General features: G+C 39.8%; 1 protein-coding gene across 2 annotated transcripts in view; it reads right to left on the minus strand.

Moving 5' to 3' along the window:
* The window catches only part of znf644b (zinc finger protein 644b), a 28,367-nt gene extending 20,060 nt beyond the window's left edge, over window positions 1-8,307 (minus strand). The window contains exons 1-3 of one of the 2 annotated variants that reach the window (XM_027290639.1): window positions 7,672-8,307; window positions 7,136-7,252; window positions 3,197-3,232 (exon numbers count right to left, since the gene is read on the minus strand). The gene's annotated coding sequence lies outside the window, so the exon portion shown is untranslated. The remainder of the gene's footprint in view (window positions 1-3,196; window positions 3,233-7,135; window positions 7,253-7,671) is intronic. The other variant, XM_019261959.2, reaches the window with a different exon arrangement.
* Between the last annotated feature and the right edge of the window lie 16,046 nt (window positions 8,308-24,353).

The following is a 24,353-nucleotide window of genomic DNA, read 5'->3' on the forward strand; positions in this document are numbered from 1 at the left end:
GGTGTAGCATGAGCCAAGGAAGAGGTGGATACACTTATTATTTTTCACTTTAGCATTTCCAGATAGATCAGTTGTAATACAGACATGTATAGTGGTTCTGCTTTCAGATTTACCTATCAAAGAAGACTTGACAGTTGTAATTCCAAATATCATCAATATATGGCCTCTGCAGCCATAGAAGTTTGCAATAAACAATATTGTGGAGTTATCATTTTCAGGTGATTATACATTCATGAAAACACAGTTATGCGTGTTATATTCAATTTCTGACATATTCTGTAAATCAGACACACTAGAGCTTTAAAAGTGCTCTGTGGAGTTTTCTTGTAAACAAAGTTCACATTCAAAATGGCTCCATAGTGCTAACAGTGGTCAAGAACGACACAGTGGACCTTTAAGTTCCCTCTGAATTGATCCGGCCATACAGCTGAAAGAAATCGAAGTGGTATGTAGTTTAAAGCAGCATTTATCATTCTGAAGGTCATTTATCAGGGAGGAGAAATATTCCTGACAGCAGCTGATTGGTGGAGGATTTGCCTCCAAGAGATCACTGAGGGGACTGAAATGAAGGTTAATCACTATATAACTTTCTACATGTATAATCCTATACTCCAGATTTCATTGAGCACAGCTGTAAAAGCCTTCTGTCAGCATAATGGCGCCTAACCTGTGCCCCGCATGCTCAAATCTCTAAAATATCACATTCAGCTCGGAGAATAAGTGGGAAATTAATGAGGAAAGTGTTGAGCTCAACCTTAGATAGGTATCACAGAAAGGGTTAGCCGCCTCGCAGCTCATGTACAATAGAAGCTCGCTAATCCGAGCCCTCAAAGACAGAGGCTGTTTGGACTTGTGAAATGTTCTGAGGGAGAAATACACCGCACCATACTGATCTGACATTCGTGCAGACTTGGGAACATGTGGAACATTTTTAGGGTCTCTGTTAATTTAGATTTAGTTATGCTGCATGATGAATAAAATAGAAATAATAGAAGAATACTAGATGCAGAAATATGCACAAAATGACTGTCATATATTATTATTCATTATTAATATTTTTAGCATTCTTTATTATTAATATAATAATTATTAGTATTATTAGACACAGCTCCATGTAATTATGATTTTTTTAACCTTTTTACATTATGTATTTTTTCAGAGAATAAATAATAAGCTGTTCATTGTGACCATCCATTATTCCTTCTGTTATCATCTATTTATATTGAACGTGATTACACAGGCTACAGATGTTGCTTCTCAACGTATCATGGTTCTGAGTGAGACCTGAGAGCATCAGTGATCATATTCTGCCCCTTAGTGGAGGAAACAGTCCATAACCTGAATGAAACAGGCTTGATCTGCAGAGGCTGAGCAGCAGGCAGGATTGTGGACATTTGCAGCTCATGACTGAGCTTCATTCAACCTTTGATGGACCAAAAGCAATCTCACCTTCCAGTCCCTCAGATTTAAATAGCTGAAATGCTTTAAAACAAATTCCCCTCCATAACAAGTCACTCCCATGGCAACTAAAAATTGGAAAGCCGTGCAATTTACGTACAAGTTCAGGTTGGTGAGTATGAAAAATATCCCAGACTAAAAACTAAATGGAATGTAAACCTAAGTTTGGATGTTGTCATGACATAAAATGTGTGTGTCTCCACATTGTTTGCTCCAGCAGTGAGTGTTCACTAATGTGAACTGAAACGTAAGCAGGGAGAAGACAAACAAATACGAAAGCTGGAATTACAGTTTGAAGTTTGAAATTAGATGCTTCTTTACATGCTCGTGTGAAACCAATGAGATGTCTAAAAAATCTATGAGTTACAAATCCTACTGCTGGCTGCCAGTAAGTGTAACCTGATCCTCCCTCTTACAAAGTATGGATTCAAAAAGCATGTGGACTTCATGAGGTGGAGCAAACAGCATAAAGCTCCAAAAGCACAATACAAAGAGGTGGCCTTCCATCAAAGCCATTCTATGCTCTTTTAAACTGCATGCCATACAGTGTACACTACATGCATGGTACTTCATGTATTTGTAGCTAAAACAGCTGAAAACTGGATAAAAGCAGTTCAATTATATTATGAAGCTGACAATTATTTTCTTGACTAATCAATAATAATAATAATAAATCAAATTTCCCTTTGCATTTTACTGGAGCAATAAGTGACAAATTTTAATGGTTTATTTTGTTCAAGCAGCAGTCTAAAAGACAAAAGATATTCAGTTTACTGACACATAAGAAATCTTCACAATTGAGTTTATAAATGGGATCTGTAACAAAGATCCTCATTCAAAATGCAAACATTAAGAGGATATGAACGTCGAAAAAGATGCAGCTCATTGTGTATGCAAAGTGTGACAATGGCCAGCATGGAGCTGCCACTGAGAGATGTAGAAAATAAGGCAGAATAACTATTTCATAGATATTTTGCAGAGTTACAGAAGAAGTGTGTGTTGCCTCATAAGACCTCTGAGCGATATTTGGACTGCTGATTTAATGAGTGTACCATGGTGGTACGATTACAATGTGGCAATAATTTCAAGATTATTACATTCACAATAGTGGCTTACATTTGAAGAAAATTAAACAAAGACTAGAAGATGGTAAACACTAGTTGTGTCAGTGAGTCTGTTTCACACTGGAAAATAATCAACAGCCAGCTTGTCACTCTCTACAACCTGCCAAGCGTAGGAGTGGAAGCATTGACACATGTAACTGACATCTCAGATTTAATTTGACTGGTAATCACACCCAGCTATAGTTTCAGAGCATTTCACACATCTGAGCTACAGTTTCAGGTGTTAAGCCGGTAAGGAGACATACAACTGTGTCTCTGAATGATAACACCTCTTCAGAAACGGTCACATTTTAGGTTTATGCTCTGCCATTGTGATTATAATAACGATGGAAGAGCATTAGACTCCACACAATATACACATTTCTGGCTTTTCAACGCAATCAACACTAAGTTTCTACAGTTCAGTGGCTATCTGAAACAAATGATTAATGTGTATCCCTTCACAGCAGGTCACCTTGTTGTGATTTTTGTCTGAATCCTAAACCACAAGCTGAAAATATCACTTTTAATAAGACACGATATTCCACTAATACCCCCTGCGTTTGTCACATCCAAAAAAATTAATCTCCACACCGAATGTTTAACGAGAGGGAAAAAAAACACTTCATACTCACCAGTCTATGTTGGAGCACTGAATCCACCACATGGCTCTGCAACAGACAGACAAACACCAAGAAAATGTTCTTTATCTTTGCTAATAAATTCAGAAGCTGCTCGTTACACAGATCACTGTGCTATTCTAAAAAATATTTCACAAAGTCCACATTCAGACCATGTTGTGGGATGCATAACTGAAACCTGAGGACAGTCTTATAAAATACATTCACATGAGAACATGAGGACATATGACTCGAGTCAGATGAGTTGATTAATCAATTCATTGATTACCAGGTTCATTTTTGAATCCATATGTTGTGTGAGAGAGGATCAGTTGTAACACACTTGTAGGCAGACACTAGTAGGTTCTGTGACTAATGGTTTCACACGTGGATGTCAAACAGCATCTAATTTCAACCCTCAAACTGGAATTGCACCTCTTATATTTGTTTGCGGACCCTCAGACCTCACTGTTGTATGTGTAAAAACAATAATTACAAACCAACCAACTTTTTTAAATGTTTTCTTTGCATGTGATTTTTGTTCAAATGAAAACAACAAAATAGAGAAATGAACATAAAGTGTTTGTTAGCACACACAATGTTTTACATGAAATGTTTCTTTGTCACAGAGTGAGATGACATCACTTCTATCCGATCTCCCTGTTAGACCTCTCGTGGACAAACTGCTATAAACTCCAAAAACAGAAATCCTTGCTGTTATTTGGGATTTGGGATGGAAGCGCTACATAAAACGTGTTATCAACACCAGTCAGAGATAATGAGCACATTAAATTCCACTGTATTCAACTATGTTTTACAGTTGAAGTCTCACGAGTAATGCATTTTTTTCCACAGTGGACGTCTAAAACATGTCATCAATTACTAATTATATTTATCTGATAAAATGAGCAAACATCACAAAGTATCAAGGTGAAATATCAACGTTGGCACATGTTTTGCTGCTCTTCTCTGTTTTACATCATTGTTTGTCTAATAGCTTTGAATTTCAACTGCCGGTTAGACAAAATGAAAAATTTGAAGACGTTGCCTTTGGCTAAATATGAACTGCTGAAAACAAAATCAACAATTAAAATAATCATTAATTAGTACAATCATTTGTTATTACCACAGTGCATACTTTTTGTTAGAGGCAATGATGTACCACAATATAAATGTCAAAAACAGAGCATGTTTGTCAGAGTAGTGTCACTCCATCAACATAAAACAAGCAGCAACTATTTTGACTCTCCGTCATATTTTTAAGAAAAACGACAAACATGTTCTCATATGTGTAATATTTTCTCTGTCTTAAACAATAATAAACTATCTTTACTGACATAATCTTGGGAAATAATCCAGGACATTTTTCACTATTTTCTGACAGTTTGCAGCTCTAATGGGCATCTCCATGTCATAAGAGTGAACACAGAAAACTGAACAGCTCAATATGTCGTCACCGACTGGGATGGTTATTAATTTTATGCAGATGATCTAATGAGAAGAAGGGGGAGTCAGTCGATGTGATGCCGCCCTTATTTCCTTGCCTCTGATATATTTTGCAGACCTCAATGTTCTTGGTAGATCCACCTGATTACTAAAATATCTCATCTCTGCAGCTGTTCCTCAGCTGAGCTGCTAATTCAGGCCAGTGTACTCCCATTTAAGTAGTCCCAGGTGTCTTCATTTATAGCTGTGTAAGCAGCCAGTCGTGCCAATGGAGAACACATAACTGTTTGCTATGCTGAGCATTCAGGGACTTCAGGCATCTTGGTTAAAATATTTGACCTTGTCAAGTGACATATAATCAATTTGTGGATAACATGCCTCAACCATCTGATTTATTGAGTCGAGCAGTTGACTCCTTTACTCTCTGTGGTGTACTAATGCAGTAAAACCTACACTAGGCTGTTCAGCTGCCACTGACTTATTCCTTTAGCCATGAAAGCTCATCCTTAGACACCTGCAGGGACATATTTATGCAGGTTTACGCTTAGATTTTACAAAACCTTCATTGCTGACCTAATAACAACTGCAATGTAAATAAACTCCCTCAGGTTCGACGTTATGGAAGTTCTTCACTGACAAAACTACAGAGCCAGCACAACAATAACAATAGAAGAATCCAAAGAAGTGTGCCATCTAGCAATCCTAAAAATTAATGCAAGTTTTAAAAATGGTTGCCAGGCTGGCTTATGGTTGCCCAAACTAAAAATGTGGTTGTGATTTTTAGTCACTTGATAAAAAATGTGACTTAAAAGAACGGTTAAAAGCTTTAACAGAGACCAAACTAAATTATTTGTAGTTTTTGGTTTGTGGTATTTGGTTTAGTTGAACTTTTCACCTCACACCCACAATAAAATGTACCAGTGCATATGCAGTAATATTTAAATATCACTAATGCAGCAAATATTAACCATATTAGTTTAGTTTTGCTGTTTGCTGTGCCAATTTTTGTATTTATGTTAAAGAGTCATGGCCGAGATCGGTTGCCAATTTCTCAAAATACTTGCAACCATTCCTGTCGACCATTACTGTCAAGTCCTGTTTTACAAAGCACAACTCTTTGCTACATAATACACCGCAGGCCAGAACCACCACTACGAGCCAACGTTAATACAATAATGCCTTAACAAACTCACCTCCAGGACAGATTGATGTGTTTGAGACGTTCTGTTTATTTTCAACATGTGTTTAGCCCCCAAGAGTACAGCCATGAAAATATCAACAAATCAGCTCATTTAAATTTAATGATAAACTAGATTTAATTTAAATTAGATATTAAAGTTATCAATGAGATATTACAGGGTAATACCAAGCAGCAACCTTGCGTGTGAAATGTGTGAAATAAAGCCAATGCTGAAGTGCCAGAAATTGTAATACCTCAAGCGTGAAGCTGGCTCCAGAAGTGAGTCAGTCTCCATAAGTCCCCATGTTCAAATGTCCAACTTCACAGCAGAAATAAACATGTTTACAGCCTGGTACAAAAAACACTTTTGGTCTCTGTACTCAATTTCCCCGTTCATGACAACTGTACTGAGGGTGAATTTATATACAACTCACCTGTTCAAATGATATGAGGGCTTAAAGTTATGCAGAATTAACAGCATGGCTGCTTTGATTGACAGGCAACACGGCAGCTTCAAAACTGCTCTTCATTAACCTGAGGGTGACGTTGCACTTACGCTGTACATCTTTTTACTGGCAGTGGTTTGAACCCAGAACCTTCTTGCTGTGAGCCAACATTGCTAACCACTGCAGCACCGTGCCATGAATGAATTCCACACTCAGAATGTTAAGTAAATTGTTCCAAATTACTACAGATGTCTGTTTGCAGTTGTGAGTGTAACTGTTCTAATTCTACTATGTTCTAGTAGCTTAAAGTTGCTAGAGGCATTTCGCACCATGAGTGAAGTTACGTGAATGGTTAATAACCCCTTCAGAAGCACAGTGTCACATGTATTCCATGGCAGGTCCTGAAGCATAGAGGTTGTGATTAAACAGAACTAATGTCATTGATTGAGTAATTGTGCTATTACTCTTTGTAAAGCAACGTCAAAGACTTATTATTGTTTAATGTTATAGGTCTAACACTTGTGTAGTTAACACATGATGCTCTGAGAGAGTTAATGTCCAACACTACATAGAAGTGTTGGGAAAAACTAACACAGGTTGTTGGTAATAAGTGTTCAATTTTAACTCCAAAAAGAATTACACCAAATTAGTGCTAAGGTACCAACACTGCAAAAAGAGTTAATGAACACTCGTGGCGTGGACCCTTAGAGACACTTTAAAAGTGTTGAAATCAACTCTGGCAGTGTTCATTTGGGTATACTGGTTTTACTGTGTAGGACTGAAAGTTGATGATGACGTATTTTATCTTCCATAATCTATTTGTCATTTGAATTTCATTTATCACTTGTGATGCTTTGCTGCACTCTGCGCCTGCAGTGTTACCTCATTTTGACTTGCAGGTCGATCTGAGTTCAACCAGCTCCTGGAAACACTTTTGGCGTTTAACAACTTCCATACACCACAACCACATCCAGCATCCACCTCACTGTCTCCATCAGTCTGTGGTGAAGTAAGAGGTGTAAAAGTTTACTATCTAACCATAGAGCTCTGCTTTAAATGGCATCTTACAAACATCATCAATGTAACAACGGACTTAATGTCCTTTCTAATTTAAAGTGGCTCTGTTCAGGATTCCCATACAATGACTGTCCTTCAGTACAAACTACACCCCCTCCACCTCCACCTCCACCTCCAGCAGCTACGACTTTATTTAGACAGGCTATGCGACAGTAAGCTAGCTCCTCTGCCCACAGGCTGACCCACAAAGAGAGAACCGCATCAGTAATGGCGCCAACAAACACTTTACGTTGTAATAGCGAAGCGGTTTAAGTGAAGGTGAGGCTGGGCTACACCTTTCACAGTTCCTATCAGTCACTGCGGTGTTTTTAGAGGCGACACATTCTGACTAATGACCGTACCTTGCGACGACGCATCGCCGCCTACATCAAAGCGGACAGCGGGCTGTGAACACGTACCTCACGACGACGACGACCCGTGTCCTCAAGTTTGTCAGCACACTCTGACACCGTCACTCGTCTTCTCCCCTCTTCCTAGACTGTCGCCATTTTGCTTTAAAATCACGCAGGTTGCACTCTCCGGTCGGGAGGAGAGGGATGTTCACGGCGGAGGTAGAGGAGTGAGCGTCACCCCCAAATGCACACCGACCCCTTATGTCCAGTGTAGTTCGCCACCGGTCCGAGGAAACCAGCTCACCTTGATACCTCACCTACGATATTAAAGTATGAATATATCCAACATTACAAACTGAAGGACAGGAGAATGTGAAAACACACGTTTGAAGCTCGTACATGAGGTGCATGACCTTGAACTACATGTTACATTATGCTACATCACATTAAAGCCTACTTTCAGTCTAATAAGTAGAGTCACTGCAGCAAGACTAAGTGCAATGTTTTTAGTGCAAGTTGGCCATATGAGTGTAAATAGGGAGGCTGTCAAACTGTCATCCACAGTGTATGTGTTGGACAACAAGCAGGACAGGACAGACAGGGTTCACTTTGTATTATGTGACCATGAACTGAATTTCAGAATGGTTGTGATGTAAGTTTCACTGGGGGAAAATATGCGTCTGTTGTATATTTGATGTTCAATTGCTCTTGTACGAGCAAGGCAGTGAGCTTTAACCCTCATCTAAATTGTAGAATAATGATGCAGAATGCATGCTGAAGATGCATTATTAATACTGTTGCATGGTTTTCTCTCGCTCAAGTGTTATTTTCATGATTCTACAGAAAAAAAACATCAGGCATTTTAAACCTCATGAGCCAGGGTGGGAGGGGTAAAAACATGTCATCATCAATGTAGTTTAGAATAGGTGTTATTTATTTCATGTTGTTAGTATGTTCTTTGCTCACTCAGTATGATTGCCATCAAACTTTCCATGAACACAAGCTTTAAGCATGGTTAGCTTCATCTTTGAAGCTGCAGTGATGAACTCGTGTTCATTTACCCTCTGCACCTTACATATGAAGACAACCAAAATGTCTGGATTTGTTTTTTTTAAAGGTTAAACTTGAAATCATAATGCACAAGTTATATTGTAACTTTGATGTTGCTATAATTCCACTTTCAGTGCACCTAAATGCTACTATAGATCCTGGTGATAATATGAGATACAAAACATAATGAGGTAAAAGCAGATATTCCCCATATACTTTGATTTATGTATAACATACAGTGCATTGAGGAAAACATAGTCTGTGTGTGGTGTGTGCAGTGGATGATTCAAGTAGTAATTCTCATATTCATATGAAATACTGATTAGATCAAGTATACAGCTAACAGATCTTTGAAAGTACATTGCTCCAGTGGCTGCTATTATCAACAAGAAGTAGTCTGTAGACAACTAAAATTTCTCCAAATCTGTTGAATTTTTATAGTGGGCAAAATATGACTTATTTATTTTTGCTAAATTATTAAATGTGTGGAATGCAGATCATTAATCATTAATATTGATATATTGAGAAACTGTAAGACATAAATATTTCTGCATAAATATTTATCTACTCCATGCCAGTGTGTATTAACTCCTAGGTTTAGCTCCCTATTCAGTGGAGATATGTTTGTTTCAAAGCTATTTCCAAGTCACTTACTGTATTTGTGCTTGGCTCACTGATCTCAGCTTATCAGCGTACCCACCTAGATGGCAGAAAACACAAAGCAATTGCGAGGAGTGTGTTGTCTTTTTGTGTGAGATATAGGGATTGACACAAGCCCTCTGTTTTCAGAGCATGAAGTAATTCTTTTAATGGCCTGCCAACTGTGCACTCCAAAGTTTGATTTTGCTCTGCAAAATGAGAGCAAAAATCTCAAACAATTTATTATGCTGTTTGTGCCTCGCTTCACTAGTTATCGTCTGCAATTTATTTCCTACCTTGGGGTACTGCGAGCCATTTTTCTCCATTTTCAGTGGCTCACTTCTTTTTTTTTTTTTTTTCTTGATCCTGCACGCTGCTGACTAAACTCATGCCTCCAGCCATGGTGTTGGAACATCACAGAAAACTACATCATTATACTGAAGCTAGTTAATAAAGAGAGGCAGAGCACCGGTTTGAATCACAAGGCACAATACAGGATGAGGAATTACTGACTTCACTAACTCAGATGCAGCGATCCATAGCCCATCTCTCTCTACAGCTGCACAGGTGAAATGGCTCACTAATGAAGGCTGTTTCAGACCTCATTCTGAATTCAAGGTCAACACCTGACCACTCTTTGCTTTTTGAAATTCATTTTTTCCATTATAAATTAAGCTTTAGTCCAAATGTGAGTCCCGTGTCTGCATCAGATGAGCAGCAGTGATGACCTTTTTTTCCAGACATTTATTAATACATTACTTACACTTGTGCTTCTCCTGCTGTGACATGTTATAATGTCTTTACAGAATTCCAGAAAAAAACAAAAACACGGTCTATCTGGGACAAAAAAAAATTTCAAAAGCAGATAATCCCAAAGCACATGAATGTCACCTGTGGTCAGAGACTTTAGGGTCAAAAGAGGTGCTTCGCCCAATGAAATCTGAAAGCAGGCAGCAAATAAGTAGAGCAGTGCAGAAAAGGTAGAAAATATAAACAGGATCCATCCCCTTTATGAAAGTAAACATAGCAAAACCAGGATGTAAAATTCTTATATTACAAGTAAATGTACTTTCCTAAATACATAACCATATTAAAAGTATTTAAGCAAAAAGCCAAATGTAATCAAAGTATCAAAAGTAAAAAATATTCATTCAGCCAGTGTTGTATTAATATATATCATATTGTTTAATGATTACTTGCATGCTTAACATGTAAGCAGCATTTTGATGTTGTAGTTGGTCGAGATGGATCAAGTCTTTGTACTTAAGTAAAGTACTGAAAAGTTAGGAACACAATATTACACAAGCCGTGTCCCTGAGACAAGAAATTAATATATTGCTTGTGCAATAATTTGATTCAAAACCTTTGTGAATCAACATTAGCTCATGGCCAAATGCATATTCATTCAATCAAATCTGAAATAACCATGATAAACTCAAGTGTTATTCTTTACTTCAGAGCCACAGTAGACATTAGACAGGTTGAGCTGTATTCAGCAGTACCTATCGTCCTGTGTGACATCAGTGGCTTCCCCCATTAACACCTTTAACAACAACAACTATACAGGTATACATGTATCGCATGGGTGCATTATTCAAGTTCAAAACATAACTGTGATATGCACCACGTCAAGTACAGTAACATTATGTTGATATAATAATAATAATTTAACCCCTTCTCCCCTTCATCCCTGCAGTAGTTTAAAATGAACACAAGGTGGCAGAGGGACGCCTGCTGTGTCCATTTCTTTTGAAATTAGTCTTTTTAAGTACCATTAAATCACTGCTCACAAATTGTATTTTGATATGCAAAACGATTTTTAAACGCATATTATATGCTGTTTTAATCCTTAATATCAGTAAATATGGCATATTAGGGCTTTTAATATTCTTAAGAGATTATCAGGCACTCATTGCCTGTGTGCTTATGCAGGGTTTCAGCATTATCAAATATTAATTCTTCTAAACTTGCTCTTTTAAGAGGACTTCTTTGATGTTGATGTAATTTTTCAACGGCTATGCAGATTTGTGGTATCTTTTGGAAAGCAGTGGTCCATAATTCATTGATGAGCCATGTGGAGCGCAGATCTTCATATCCTAATACTTGTGCAAGATCTTAACGAGTCGTCAGTTGTGGAAAAGATATAACAGAGCGGTATGGTGCTGGGCTGTTGGCCTCACTGGTGCGGCAGACTGATTGAAAGGGCTAAGTAGGGGGCGAGGAAAACTAATCTGTGTGAACTTTGTATTCATTTAAAATGCTTCAGCAAAGTCATTTCAAATCTGTGCAGACATTAGGATAGATTAGAAGACATCAGAGCTTCACAGACAACAGCTTTGCGAGCCTCCTTTCCAAATCTGGTAAGAGCTGAAGGTCAAAGTCATTTAAAAAAAACATTTTTGTGAAATAAACAAGCAGCACTACTTTGATTCCAGCCATGTCTCTTTGGCACAGAAAAAAAAACAGGAAGAATATTACAGAGGCAATTATGGCAAAACAGAAAGTTTAAGGTTATCATTATTAAATTATTCATTTTTGACAATGTTGGCCCTCAGAGTTTGGGAATTGATCTCTCTGTAAACACGCTAAAGCAAGCCAGATTGACACAAATTGCAAAGACGAAGTCATATTTTGAGCACTCTGCCTTCTCTTTCATGTTGCCTCACTGAGGGGGCTGAACACTGCTAATGAAAAATGGGAAGACCTTGGGCGAGTAACACAGGCTGATTAGTGTTGTACACTGGAGACGAGAAGTGCTTTGGAGTCTGCAATGATATTTGTTTTCTTTTCACACCATATCTGAGGAAGAGAAAATAAAGAGAATGCTTAAAGTTTCACCGATGTGTTTGTTCTCTTCAAAGCTGTGAGAAATCTTGTGAGTCTGTGTCAGATGTTGTATGTGCATGCTCATTATTTCAATAAGCACATTTTGCCTCCCGTGATTGCTCTATAAAGAGAATAGTGGATGACCCTGGCTCTGTTGTTAAGTTAATGCTTTTGCACAAAGAGAAAATAACAGATGCTGGTTTGGGTAACAGTGAGGTCACGGTGGGACCCCCCATCCGCCTTGTTATCGTGGTCCGCTGCCTCAAATGGACTACATGAAGCCATTGCAGTGTGTGGCCCCTTGAAACATGCTAGTCATCTTGAGTTAGTAATCACACAAGACAAACAAGGCCTGTTTGGGCCTTTCTCTAAAGTTTTTCACTAATGGGATAATTGATTGACAGTCTTTGAGCTTTCATGCAGCTGTATTACTCACTGTTGCACTTGCATGCTACAACACTTTCAATTTAACTGAGAAACAATTGGGTATAAGGGCCACACTGCCATAGGGGAAATCAAGCAATGGGACTGTTTTAATGATTCCCCTGCCAGAAAAGTTAGCTCCTCAGTGAACCCTCTCTCTGCACTCTGATCTCAGAATGACAGTACGCTTCGAGTTGTTCAGAGTCATCATTTTTTCTGTGAAATCTCATTCCAGTTGGATATATATATGTTGGCATCCAGCTGGCTGCTCCATGTCAATTTCAATATCACAGATTAATTCTTTTGTTTTCAGACAGTGGTGGTGGTGGTGGTGGTGCAGGAGTTTCACTTCTTTTTAGTAGTAGTATGGCAGTAAATGATGGCCTCGGCCAGTTATTCCCAACACTTTGGCATGAAGAGCACGTGCAACGAGCCAAGCAGCTTCCTGTACATCAGCTGCTGTAATAAATGTGCTACAGTTCTCGGGACTGTACTGTACTGCTGTGGAATGCAGACTTTGGCTGTGGGTTGCAGTCTGCACTCCTCCGCGCACACATCCCTCTTACTGCAGTGTCTGTCTGTGCTGGAGGGGTTCAATCAAGTTCAGATGCATCTCAAAGTATACTGCACCTTTTTTTTTCTTGCATTTCAGTCAGAGAAGGCTCAGTACACTGTGTGCATGAGTTCAAAGAACACAAACACTTTGAAGGAAGAACGGCCTCATTTTCTGTCTAAATCCTGCTAGGTAGTTATATTTGACCTGAAATGTCTGTTCAAGTTTTAGCTTGAAATTCTTTTGGCTAGTAGGTCTTTTCTTACCACATCTGTGATACTCACAACATCTGTAGTGAGGGGGAAAGAGGGTGGGTGTGTGTGTGTAGAAAATGTAGTCAATCCAAATATAATGAAATTATAATGATTTAATGATCTCATGAAATCTAAGATGAGTTTGCCCTTGGCTGAATGATTTTTCAAGCTGCTGCAGCACAAATTTATGGCTCGCTGTATACACATCATTTCCTCCTTTCCCTTTTTCAGGTAATATTTGAACACGTCTTTCTTTCTTTTTTGAATTTATTGATGCAAAAATAGAACAGTAGTGACTTTATAGAAACAACAATGATAGAAACAGTCGTAAAATATACAAGGATGGACAGAGGGAAAACATGGTGATGTCCACAGTTTGATTTATTTTCAGCTTCCCATGTTATATCTGTATATGCACACATACACACTCCCACATATAGCTCTCCTTGTGTTGACACGTTTAACCGTCCCCTTGTATTTTTGAATAAAAGGAAGGATATCTTATAAAAACACCTATATCTCAAATGATTATGATAATACTATCATTGTGTAAGATTTACATGTTCTACTGCCCTGCTGTAGACAATACTTCTATGTTATGTCCACTAGAGGGTGCTGCAGATGAGCAAATTCATCTCAGTGGCTTCACTCTGTGGTTACCTGAGCAAGATAAGATAATGAGCTGACAAGCCTGGAGCAATTTGTGGCAGCATTTTTGTCTTTACTGATGCTGCATTATGTTCAGTACCTGTGACATGTATTATATCTAGACAGTGTGTAATATGCATTAACATATGCCTCTCTGAATTCTGTTGTAAGTCTGTGCACGCTTGCATCAGTGAACGTTTACTGTTGGTTCAATGCATGCATGCATGAATAAATGTACACTTTGTAGCATACTGTATGTGCATCTGGCAAGCATGTGTGCAACTACAAAGAACTGGGTCAGTGCCAGTCTGTACGTGCGCACACCTGAAGTTTGTGGTGATGACCCTGTTGCATAGTGTAACTACACTGACCTCAGTGCATCAACCTCCAAGAAAAATATGATGTTGTGTGTGTTATCTCATCTCGCAGAGCTGAAACTGAGCTCATTGTTACAGTTTGACCTCCTGACAATCTGTCTTTTTTCCCCCTGTACACACTGACACATGTATACACACTTGGAGCCCTGGTTTCAGCATAGTCTCTATGACAAAGTCTGAGTTACACTCCACTCATCACATTTTATTAGAAGATGATTTGGACCGGCCGTCCTCTGGGGAGCTTGGCTCCTCTTCCCTTCCATTCCTCTCTGAGCTTTCACTCTGATGGTCTGTCTGCAGTCTCTGTCCCTCCCCATCCCAGATATTACGCAGGGTGAGCTCAGCCTAATATTGCACAACTCTCTCTGCTGTTTCTTATCCAACACAAACCTTTTCTGCCTCTACAGTGTTACCAGGGCCCTCCACAGTGCCAATGAACACATCTCGGGCAGCAGCAGAAACTACACTTTGTGCCATTTGTAATTCCAGAGAGGTTTCTCTTAGCAAGCAAGAACAAGTGATGGCTCCACTGCCCCCTTATAATGAACAGATTTAACTGATTAATAAGCAGGACTTATATTTGTTTATGTTGGAACCTGAAACACGCTCCTTCCTAACCTTTCATTATGTTGTTGAATAGTGATCACCAGCTCAAGTCTTGTTATGAATTATTAGATCATTTGAGGTGCTGAACGATGCCACTCCTCTTTTTGGAGGTATACCAAGCATAACACACTGGATGGAAACCCTGGAGGTGAGCCAGGACTCATGGAAGAACTCCATCTCCCAGCTGGCCTCAGATGTAGTTGCAGGAAGTTGGAGGAGAAATAATGTATTATGTGTACTTTTGCCTCAGCAACCATCATCTACATACAGATAGGTGACAAATGTCAGAAAAGAACAACAAAAGGTGTCTAGTCGAACACCACAAGTATGCAGAGCAGCTTCATGTCTCCTTAACATCTACATGTACACTAACTGCCCTGTTATGATCTACACTCTGATATAACCTAACCCAGTTCTGTATACATCTTGTCCTGGTTTCAGAACCTGGATGTATGGCCTTACCTCAGCTTTGAGAAGCCTGAATATGCATGTATATGGGAAACTAAGATACTACGGCATGTAAGCACTTGACCTATGCAGGTTTCTGAATATTTCTTTCTTTGTATGTAACATAGTGACTGAAATGAGAAATCAAGACATTAAACTATACATGTATACCAGATTTTTCATGTTACATGTAAACATCATATTCAAACACGCTCAATAAAGTGTCTTGAATTCTACTGGAGAAACTACAGAACTGCAATGTTGCTCCAGAATATCCCTACACGTATCACGTTTTCCATACAAACACAGAATGTGTCAAGGAATCATGATCATTTATTGTGTGTTAATGTGAGGGTTTGACGCTACATTCTGTAAATAGTCATGAATATATTTTATCAGTATCAAAGTCTCATTTTAATGTATCAACTTAAGCTAATTTATTTCTGAATCTGACCGCCCTGTACAGATCAGTATCGTACAGTATCGTTCCACTGTTTGTTTTACTTGTTTCACTTAATGGATTTAATCCGTTTGGTCCAATAACATTTGGAAAGTCCAGAACAGCCACATGACTAAATCATGTTCTCTGTATTCAAGTTAGCAGAGGGCTAAACTGTAAATTAGCTGGCTTGGCCGGCAGAAGTCGTACAATGTACGAGTTGTCAGGTATTTTAATGCACTAAAGAACTTTTTTGGCGTCATGCACCACTGAGCAGCTTCCACAGAAATGAATGGAGCCCCACCTCCAGCACTGTATCCAGATCTCCTTAATACATCACTGGACAACTTTATCTCTGGCTGAGTTGTTAAAGTCTCCAGCTGTTCTAAAAGACAAATCTTCTAAAAGGAATTAAATAAATTAAATTTTGTTTCATGGCTACATTAATGATATCGAACGGAAGACAACGCTGTGCGCCACAGGCAAAAAGTTAGCATCCTCACTACATCATCATACCACTATGATGGATAATGTTCCTGTTATTTTGTTCCAACATTTGGTTGCTTATCTTTCATATTGTCAACTATTTCATATATATATATATATATATATATAGAAGGCTTTTGGGATGAAGAGTAACACAATGGTATCTCGGGCTAACAGGGGTTGCATTGCTATTTGCCTAAATCCAAATAGCAGGACAGAGATGCTAACATTAGCCTATACCATAATAACAGTATTCAGGAGCATATTCCACACACTGAATGTCTGTTTTTTTAATGAATCTGTTACACACAACAAATGAAAGCAGTTAGTTAATGATGTGCTATTTGGCCGTGGAAGTAACACCTGTTTGTTGCAGGTGAACTGCAGGTCCTGATCTACTTAAAACGTGCTTGCTCACATTAGTGCAGGTGAACACACTGTTTAATTCATTCCATTTTGCTCTTGTGGTTTTGGTTTGTGAAAGCAAACGTGCAGGTTGCGTGTTGGAAAAGCAAGAATTTACTCTAATTGGTCCTGATGTTTTTCTCGATAAGGTGACAGTGGATGGAAAATGGCTGATCTTTAGATCTACACAAACCCAAACATGATCCACGCAGAGTGTGCACCGTTCATGTGAGGATGAGTTATTCCTCTCCATCCCGTCTAGGAGACAGGAGTTTCCCCTCGAGAGTCGCTTCCTCCACACATCTGGATCACTGAGCATTTTTTTCCTGTCCTTGCATGAGGATTATTAGCATTAATCTGCAAAGCAACATCTGTGAGCCCCTCTTTATTTCTCCATATTTTTTTCTCCTCTCCCCCTCATGATTTGGTGTCTGTTCACTGGGCTTACACCAGGCAGCCAAGTCTCTCCAGGTCCCAGATGTTTTGCTGCTCTGCGCTGAAGAGCAGGTGGTTGCCGGACAACAGGTAGACCACAGCTTCCAGATGAGGAGCATTCTGGGAAAACGCTGTGTACTGTTCCAAAGCTATGAAAGATCCGAACAAGTAACAGGCGCCACATTCACAAAAATGAAAACTTATACCCAGAAAGTGGTTTAGCAGTGATTTTCTTTGGAAATTATTTTGTACCAACAATTCATCTTTCCCGTTAGCTGTGTGACAATAAAAGAATACACTCTGTTTAGCTCTCTGCAACTCATGGAGCTCATTTAGATGATTTGTTTTTCTGTTAAGCCATTTCCTGTTTACTGGGCTGAATGCAAGCATACATGTGACAGTAGTCTGTGTGTGAAACCAAAGACGACTGATGTCATTTCCTTTACTTAACACCCTTAAAAACACATGAGCTAAATGGCCTCAACCTGGTAACATCTGGCTGAGAAAAGATGGGCTCCACATGCATGATCAAGTCACAGCACAGCACAGAAAGAAGCTCAATAACAACTGTACAATTTACTGTGTGACGGGATTCATTTGCTGCATAGAATCAACACTTTTAACAGCTATAAAAACTTAAAGAGTTTGATAAGGCAGCCCCTCGCTTGCTCCATGCAAAGACTGTGTTTAAAATTTGAACCAGGCTCAGGAAAATGTGTGTGGGAGAGCCAGCCAACAGTTTAATTGTCAGTTGTGGCTTATCTAATGGTCTAAATATGCTTTATAAGAGCAGGGGGAGCTTTTTGTGTGTACGCCACAGTTTTGATCACACAGCACAGCCTGAATCTTAATGATTGCCCACGTGATTATGTTTACCCCCGGGAAGGGAGATTTTGGTGCGGCCCAGCTACCACATGAGCTATGCTGGCGTCATTAACCATGCAGTTTATAAGCAGAGAAGGTCCCATCCGCTTTGAGGCCGCCATAAGCTCACGGTCTGCATTTTTACACAGCACACTACATTTCCTTGGCACCGCAGCATATCAAATGCTGTAATCAGTCTGTGATGCGGACCAGTAAACTGGCATAATGTGAGGGTTTGACGCTACATTCTGTAAATAGTCATGAATATATTTTATCAGTATCAAAGTCTCATTTTAATGTATCAACTTAAGCTAATTTATTTCTGAATCTGACCGCCCTGTACAGATCAGTATCGTACAGTATCGTTCCACTATTTTCTTTTCTTAGCTCAGTACCCTCCAGGCATGTAAATAACACAGAGAGTTGGCACGAGTAGGATTGTTATCCAAGAAAAGAACTCACTATTCTCCTCAGCAGATTTAAGACCTTGGAGTGAATTACTGAAGGTGGGCAACTTTGTGCAGAGATTCCTGTAATTATGTACAGTATAACATTTACATCAAAACCATTCTTTCTATATGAAGACTGTATTAAAAAAGTTAAAGGGGACGCTTACTTTTTAGGACGAATTGTCAGAGCATTGAAAAAAGTTCACATGGATAAGAAGGAATACGGTGGATAGTCGCTAAATGTTTGATACTGCCAATGAAAGAGACTTTGCATCTGTGAATAACTGACCACTGAAGTATCTAGATCAACAGCAGAGCCAGAGATGAAGAGCAGGAGTGATGCATTTTTACTTCTGCAGGGCACTGATGAAGCTCTTGAAGGACTACAGAGATCCCAATGGGATAGCAGCAAACCTGTCAAATCAAAGTGGACTGCCCATGTCCCTGATGACATGAAAAACAGAGCCCACTGCAGCACAGTTGCCCCATTTGCAGCACTGTGTGTTGCCTTAAAGGGCTGCTTTGAATTCACAAGCACACATCATACATATATAATCTGGAGGCCCACGTTATGAGGAGAGGACACAGTGTAGTAACTCACATTTTAGTTCATATGCTGATGAATGTCAACTTTTTTATTGTTTTATTTCATCCCATATATCGACTGATGAGCAGTTGGCACCTTGCATGGCAGCCAATGCCATCAGTGTATGAATGTGTGTGAATGGGTGAATGAGATATGTACTGTAAAGCGCTTTGGATGGTCAGAAGACGAGAAAGGAGATATATAAGTACAGTCCATTTACCATTTACAGCAACTCCCAAACGGTAAGTTAGATAGTAAGTAATAGCAATGTTTCTATGTGAACACCTGGTTCAAACCCCACACAGAGGCCATGACAGATCTCCATCAGCACAGAAGCTCAACAGTGTACTGCTGTACGAGGATGAGGAGCGGCAAAATGTATTTTTGACACATCAGAAACATCAGTATCAGTTTAAGTCAGACAGACAGGACTGAAGCCGCTTTCTGTCATTTTACCTGAATGTTTCCACACTAACTCAGTGAACTGAGGATTTATATTGACCAAACTAGAGTTGGTGATTGTTGGAACAGCACAGAGACAAACCAAGATGGCTTTTATTTTGTTTCTGTTGTGTGTGAATGAAGTGTGCTTTTAACAGTGACTTAACAATTACAGTATCTTCTTAAGTAAAAGAGAGAAACTTAAATTTAAAAGGTTTACAGAAGGTATTTTTCTGTTTAATAAAGAAAACAAGTGTAAGAATATTTCCTTGCTTGACAGTTTATGAACTAATTTATCACATTAAACGGCAAAGACTAGGCTTTTTTTTTCATTTTGTCTGTGAGCAGCTTTGAGCCAGACTGAGTGAGAGCAGAGTGGTTTTATTTTCTGACATGCTACTGCAGTTTGCTTTCAGTGTTGTGTACCGTGAAGGAGAAAATATGAATCATCCTTTTTAAAAAAAGAAAAAAAGGAACAGGAAGTCAGCAGGAGAAGATCTTTCATGTCAGTGTTCATGGTAAGTATACAAAGGAACAGCCGGCAGAGTCAAGAGAGCTGACCTTGATGGGTGCAGTGCCGACAATAGCAGAGAGGCAGAAATGGAACTCAAGAGGGGCCAGTCAGTCAGAACTCAGACAGCACAGGCAGCACATGAAGGTAGGCTTATGGCAGCCTTTAAATAGTGACGTTACTCTGTCAAGGCCGTAGTGTAAATACATTGTTAGGAGAAAGGACCAAAGTGTGTCAAGGCTGTGTCTTTGACAATAAAGAACCACTGAAGGAAAACATAAAATGAAAGGAACCTGACTGGAGGCAAAGGTATAATTCATTAAAGATGTACTACTGTATGTGAACTCTCTGCTGTAAGCTTTATTCAAGGCAGCATGCATTTAGTTTGGTTCCTTTCTTCACAATAGTTTGAATCTAGTCAGTGTTTCAGAGCATGAACTGTCTAAATCACAGCAGGACTCACTCGCTTACACAAGGCAGACACAAAGTTAATGCTAACGTACACTGAGCTGGCAGTGGAGGTGGAACATTTAAGTCTTTCCCACGGGATTGCGATGTTGAGGGTTTGTAACACGAGCAAGTTTATATGAGAACAACAAATTTCATGGATGAAGGTTTAAGCAAGCAGTAAAGTTGACGTCTGAGGGCCAGTGAGACACTCTGGCAAAATAAGAAGGTGTCAGCTTGAGCCTAAAATATGGAATTCTTTCTTATGACCAGAGCCGGGGTCACACAGTGAAGCCTGGGTGGGCCTTCTGAGCTCTCTGACTTATTATGTTAGATTTGAACTGTGTGACTGAAAAGAGTGGAAATCAACACTGTTGACTCTTCTTAAGTCTGTGTCTTCATGATTGGAGTTCTAATTCTGACAAGTGGAATGACATAACAAAATGTAAATATTTAAAGGTGCAAGGTAGAAGGCAGAAATGGAACAACGCCAGCTAGCTGCGAGCTAGGGCAGGCAGACAACTCAAGCTGCACTACAAATACACATGTGACATGCCTCGTACTCCACAATCATCCAATCCAGTTTGGTGGTCTATTCAAGCTGTAAAATCACCCATCTCTCTCTCTCTGCTCTGCTAATGCAATGGTTGCCCTGCATCAGCATCACTGCCTGTTCTTTAGCCCCACCCCCACCACCCCAGCACCCACCTGCAGGCTCATCACATCCTGTGCTACAGGTGTTATTCTGGGTAAGACTGGTAAGACTGGGGTTATGGCACTTCTTCTTTCATAAGTACTGTATGTGTGTGACTTTCATTTCTTTGTTTGAAAATGATGCATGCCTTTCATTGGTCTAGCCAAAGCTTCCACTAACATCATTTTCACTGGATGAAACGTGGGCTATCACTGGGTAACACCTCATAAAACACATTCAAAGCATGATACACCATAAGTGGATATGCTCTGCATATGCCAGAAACATAACTGCAATGGAGAGGTAAAACTTTGATATATTTTAAAAACAGACATGATTTAGAACCGTTTGAGTATTTTTGTTCTGTCTTAGCAATTTAGATAAGACCAGCCTTCCAGGGCCAGTTATGCAAGACCTCCATAATAAATGGGGTGGGTCCAGATGGGTAACCCATCAGCAGATCCACCCAAACACTGTCTGTGTGTCTAGCAACCCTCTCTACTGCCCAGCAAGGTCACAACGCTGCATCATATCCACATCTGATTTATACCAGCGCTGAGGTGTTAGCACGCCAGTAAATTCCCCCCTTCAATTTATGGAAAATGCTGAACAAATGAAACACACGTGCATGCTAAATAAAGTGAGCAGCTGATGTAACCTGATGGTGAGCAACATCTGCTGGTCTGAGGAGGTCTCATAGGTGCTGAAGAACACGTGCCATTTTCACAGACGTCAACTTTAATCCCGAGTATATAACATATTGATCATAAGGGAGTTTATGGCATTGAGATGTGCTGCTACGACTGAATGCACAAATGTGCGTTTACCGCTGGGGTTAATGTTTCACTTCTCCTGAGTGAAATTTTGCGCAGCTGGGCTCCAGCAAAGGACAGGAACATTCACAAAAATGTGAAACTTCAAGATGGTGACACTTCCATAAACAGAGATCTCTGTGAATAATTTGTTTTGGGTCCTAACCCTGAGTGTTTTTACTATGCTTACCATATAGGGTGTAGACTCTCTGCAGGGCAGCCGAGCACGGCTGGATCTGCAGAGCAGGGACAGCACTGTTTACACCAGAGCAATCAGTCCAGCGAGACTTTTATAAGAATCAGTGGACTTCTTTTTCATAAATTAGCATGCCTGCTGCCCGTCTACGCCCGACAACTCCCAGAGTAAAAGAAGCAGATATCTTAGTGTGAAAGGTGCTGTGTCTCTGAAGCTTGCAGAGTCGCGATGCTGTGTATGGGGCCTTCATCACGAGAGCTGTTTATGTAATCCTACCAGTGCTGTCTGCAGGACATTAATGATCTTCAGGGGAACTCAAGAGCAAGACAAGCCCGGCTGTCAGGCTGTGTAAACTAGTATATTCATAATGAGGAGCTCTTCGAATTGCATGACTCGCTTCATAACACCAGGAGTCTTTGTACCAATTCTGGAGGACAAATTGCAGCAGGCTGGATAAAAAAATGAATTGTGTTAGGTAAGAGAGGGGGAGGGCTGGTAATAGCAGATGGAGGAGGAGAAAAGAAGAGACAAACCATAGCCAGGTCTGACCTAACTATGACTGTGCTGCATGGAAGAGTCTGTTATTAAAATTGAGAGAAGAAATGAAAACTCCTCAGGGAGACTTTATGGTAACATGTCTGTGGAATCTAGCTCAGTTCAGCCAAAACAGAGGGCCCTTTAAGGGATACCTTTGACGAATGTACTCTGATACTTTTCTCTGCCAGGCACGTGACTTATATTAGAAAAATATTCCACATTTGTCCTTGAGCTACCCCAAAAACAGACGTTAGCTTTCCCTTTGAGGATGATTGGTACCATTTGCTGCAGGTTCATGAGGCTGCAAGCTACAACCAACTGCTTTTAATATTAAATGTGAGAAATACCAACAGGTCCAAAGTCAAGACCAGAAATTCTCAGGTCAGGTCAGGACCAATAGGTCACAAGCCCAAATTCTGGATCATAACTGGATCATAACTTTTGCATTCTGTGTCTTTAACAGGTTACTAATGGGTTGTTTAACAGATGTCATGCCGCCGTCTTTACTGCCAAACTCGTGCACTGGCTGCTATTGGACTGATTGAGTACATCGCAAGTCAGTGTCCAAATGCATTATGTTGAATGGAAATGAAACACAAACCAGAGACCAGAATGGTGAAGATGATCCAGGTGAGGTGATGAGACAGAGCTTGACATGATGATGTGGCTGGCAGAGAGATCAAAGTTAGACAAGGACCAAAAAGTAGATTCAGAGTCAGGAAGGTTGAGCTGGGTCGAATATCAAAAAAAAGTCCTGAGTCCTTTCCTAAACACTTTTCCTTGACCTTGATGTAAGGAGGAGAAGGAGAATTTATAAAGAGAAACTGAGCACCGTCGGGTGTTTCATGCAGGAAATATGACTTCATTATCAAGGTCAGAGCTGAAATATTAATAAAGGAATGGACCACCTGTCACTAATATTAAGCAAAGTGTTTGTCACATTGAGAATGGTCGCCCTTCTGTCCACGCAGTTATAAACATATTAGCAAGTTATGGCAAAAGATGGATGATTAATGAGTAATGGTAACTTCCATTAAGATGAGCAGGGACGCTGGACATCTGTCACAGTTAGAGAAGGTACTGACCGTCACACTAAACGCAATGTTCAACAGAGACAGACAGAGGTACAAACACACGAGGGCAGGGTGCACAGGAGAAAACAGCAGAAAGAAAGGAGACAAAAGCCTCATTAAGACAAAGTCATGCCATGAGTCATTTAGTTCAAATAGCAGCAGAGTTACTGTACGAGTCAAAGTTTAGTCACTTGGAGTCAGTCTCGAATCCACATGTAGGTACCCTGTCAACTATGGACATATGTCTTTCTGTGGGTGAAGCAACCCTTTAACCAGAAACTCAGTGTGGTCAGTGTGGATTTAGTTTAGCTAGTGGCTCACATCCTGCAGTCATTTCAAGGGCAAATTGTCCATCAGACATCACATCTATATATAATGTATCATACTCTACTGCCGCTTTGTGTAAAATGATTAAAGCTTCATTTTTGTCCTCAGGTAGTCTGTCTGGAACCTCAGCACTCAGGGTTGAAGTGTGTGTTTAAGTTTTGTTGTC

The sequence above is a fragment of the Larimichthys crocea genome, chromosome XVII (assembly GCF_000972845.2).
Source record: "Larimichthys crocea isolate SSNF chromosome XVII, L_crocea_2.0, whole genome shotgun sequence".
NCBI lineage: Eukaryota > Metazoa > Chordata > Actinopteri > Sciaenidae > Larimichthys > Larimichthys crocea.